Raw genomic sequence first — 3,711 nt, forward strand, 5'->3', positions numbered from 1 at the left:
GCGCGGAGCGGAGCGGGGGTGAGGCGGGATGCGCGGAGCGGAGCGGGGGTGAGGCGGGATGTGCGGAGCGGAGCGGGGGTGAGGCGGGATGCGCGGAGCGGAGGTGAGGCGGGATGCGCGGGCGCGCTCCGGTGCGCGGAGCCAGGAAGGAGGGCAGCGAGGGCGGCCGCTGCGCGGGGTCCCGCCTGCCGGAGAGAAAACAAAACTAAAAAAATCCGGAAAAATAACTGTGTTATTGTGGGAAGCGTGTTTAGCTCACCGCTTGTTTTCTCAGGGTGTCAGATTATTTTGCTGATGCCAGGTGCGAGTCCTCTGCTTGTGGAGACAGGCAGCCCGGAGGCTGGAGTTGCTCTACCAAGAGGGCCCGTGTCCGACGGCCTGTGGTGCTGAGGAGCCCRGGAAGGTGCCGGGTGCCCTGTGGGAAGGCACAGGGAGAGCGCAGTCACACCGGAGAGGAGGGAGTTGTACCTCGCATTAATAGTGATTGCCTGGTGTTTGCTGCCTGAGCACTTTTAGTTMGATGGTTCTGGAGGTTTAATGGATTTGGGAAAAGGTTTGGTTCTTTTTTTTTTTTTTTTTCCCTCTCCCTTTTTTCTGCAAGGAAGATTCCCATGGAGTATTTTGGTGTTAAACAGAGTATATAGCACTTGCAATGCTTAATGTGTTTAGAGTTGTCTTGACAAACTTGAGCAGGACCTAAGAGGGATGAAATATATGCGTAACTGGGGATATGCCACCATCTAGTCTTGTAAGTAACATACACGCTAAAACACTGACAAACATCTCCCAAAGCCAAGAGCACCTTCTTGCTTAAAGTCTTTGGGTTTAAATGTAACACCAGTAGTTACAATGGTCAGCCAAGAGACAACAATTACTTAACAAATACTGCATTTAAAAAAAAAAAAAAAAAAAAAAAAACCTCAGCAAAACACTTTGAATATGCTTGTAGGCTTCTGCAGGGAAACAGAATTGGATTCATTGCAACTATGAATTCTGCTTGAATCTCTTATTGCATTTGGTTGTCTCACCCTTTGATAACTTTGATAGGAGGGTGTTTTATCCATAATTAATTAATGTGAGCTTGCATCACTKTATCTGTTCTGCCCAGTTGGGGCCGTGTTGCTGATGGCTGTGTAGCTGGTAATGCAAAGAGCCTTGGGCACGGTGCCTATCGGGTGTCAGTAGAGCACTGATTAATATGCTTGGGAATAGGCAGAGGAAGGTTGCTTCACCAGCAGATCGTCCCAAGTCACTCCGCTGATCTGTCAGTTTCATGACCCAGATTTCTGTAGGTGCAAATGTGTCTTGGCGAGGCAAGAGGGTCCCACCAGCTTCGCTGTGCACGTGCCAAATGCCAAGCRCATAAAAGCATCATTTTGTATTTCAGTGTAAACAGAACAGTGTGTACTCCCAGCCCTTTCCTGTTATTCTAATTAAAGTTCAGCTCCCCAGGCAATCAGCAGATATTTTCTGGAATTAGTAAAAGGTTTTTGATTTAGCAAAGATTCTGGGTTAATACTGTGACTCTTAAGTGGAGCATGAAAATCTATGAAAGTCTCATCTAAACTTCATTATGCTATGAGACTTCACAAGTTGGAGTGCAGGCTTTTACTACACACAGTAATATAAAATACTGTTTTTTTTTAAGTTGGATTCTAGTTTGCAATTTATTTTTTTATTTTTTTATTTTTTTTTTTTTTTTTTGCTGACTCCTGAAGTACCTTGTTCTTGAAAACATTCGCTGTTCTGGCCTGACTGTGGTATCAGAGATTAACCTAATCTGTTTGTAATGCAGCACAGTAAATAGTGCCGTAGCACAGGCTGCTTGCCAAGGAAATGTTTTATTATGGTTTGACCTTAAAAGTCAGAGAGGAGGAGTATGGGGGCTCTGTGGCTCAGAGGCACCAGCCTCTGGGGGCCCATCATGTTGGGGAGGGATGCAATGGGAGCGCCCTTCGCATTCCCTGAAACTCTGTCTGGCATCTTGGCTGCTTCAGGGGTCTTCCTAGCTCCAGGAAGAGACATCTGAGGTACATCAGCAAACAATTTCCAGGCATGCTCTGCCTGAGAAGCTTTACAGTACCAAAGGGAAAAATCACTGTGTAATGTTCCAGTTTAATTTCAACTTTCCTTGAAGMGAAGCTGTTTGGTCTGATGTTGTCCAAAAAAACACCATAGAACAGGCTGCTGCAGTATTTAATGTGTCGTACCAGCAGTGTCAAAAATGGATAAATTCTAAAGTCTCTGCCCCAGGCAGGATGTTATAAATTAATATTGCTTATAGATATGCTTGTATTTCACTAGTCCAATTTCATTAATCTCAGATTAAGAGGAATAACTGCTGTCATTAAGAAGAAAAACTGAGGTGGTTTACAGGGAGTGTTGCTAAGTTTTACCCCACTAGTAATCTGTTTGTAATCAAAAATAAAGTGTAGCAAGTTGACATGAGATCTGAGATATATCACAAAACCTCAACAGGTTTTATTCTTCAATCTGTGCTCTTCTAGGCTGAAAACATTTTAAATTCCCCAGGAGATAAACATGTAAAACTGCTACAAGGTGCTCACAAATTGCCTGCCTTTGCCTGGCTCCAGGGAAAGGCCTGTGACCTCCATTAAAATTRCACTCTTCTGTAGTTAGTTTTGTTGCAGCTCTGCTCTGTACATGGAGGTTGAACCTGTGTTTCCTGGAGAAAGRTAAATGAAACAAAACAGAAATTTTCAACTAACATACTTTCAGCTTACATGAACTGTTCTAAGCTGTGGTGGAGTACTCGGGCTTTGGTTGTCAGTTTGAGGGGGTAATGGCATTGTGGATTTTGATTTGGAAGTGAGTGTACCTTGGCCACAGTAATAAATATGTGTGGGGTGAGGAAAATTTCCAGCATAGGTAAGGTGAAATAGAGCAGAGTAGGAGGAATCCTGTTACAAATTMATTTAAAATGTGAGCAGAGATCAAAATCTGTCTCTTAATCACCTCTTCTTGCTGAAATTGCCTCTTTGTCCCTGAATTTCTTTGTCTCTAAAGAGGAGACAGAAGTAGTTGCATTCTTTTTTGTGAATCCAYTGCTTGCATGCAGACAAAATGGGCCACGTAAGGGTAGAGTCCCTTGCTGGAAAAGGGGATTTTTACATAAGCCTGGGATACTGACTGGTTACACTGACTCATTCACTGAAATGAGCCTGGTCTAGGACTTTTGTTCCATAAACTGAATGTACATAGCTGCTCCTGCCTGTAGGAGCACTTTAAATGGAGAACAGCGCTTGCACAGCACTTGTATCTGCGGAGTGTTTGGCTATTAACGTTACACAGAGTCAGACTCTGTTTTCTTCTTTATAAGAATAATATTTCAAACAGGGTATTTTTGTGTAGAAAGAGCCCGAGGGAAGAAACTTGTAACCAGTTCACTTTGCGGTTAATGTGACAGTGTTACTTGGCAAAGCTTTGATATTTTCCTTCTTGCTGCTTCCCGAATTCCTGTTACGTTGCTGATGGGATACATGTTTCTTTTTCTTAATCTCACTAAGGACCTTCTTGTGACAAAGAGTAATGTGAATTTTCAGGCCTGGATTGGCCTGTGGATTCTAGCATCCTACTTAACAGACTTCAAATTGAGTTGCTGTGAGGTTTCACAAATTGAAACTATTTCGGTTTCAATCAATGTTGGCAGCTGCTGATGGAGAGACGAGAGGAGGAAAAAAAAAAAAAAAA

Source organism: Nothoprocta perdicaria, unplaced genomic scaffold (assembly GCF_003342845.1).
Source record: "Nothoprocta perdicaria isolate Ctin4 unplaced genomic scaffold, notPer1 scaffold_15, whole genome shotgun sequence".
Lineage (NCBI taxonomy): Eukaryota > Metazoa > Chordata > Aves > Tinamiformes > Tinamidae > Nothoprocta > Nothoprocta perdicaria.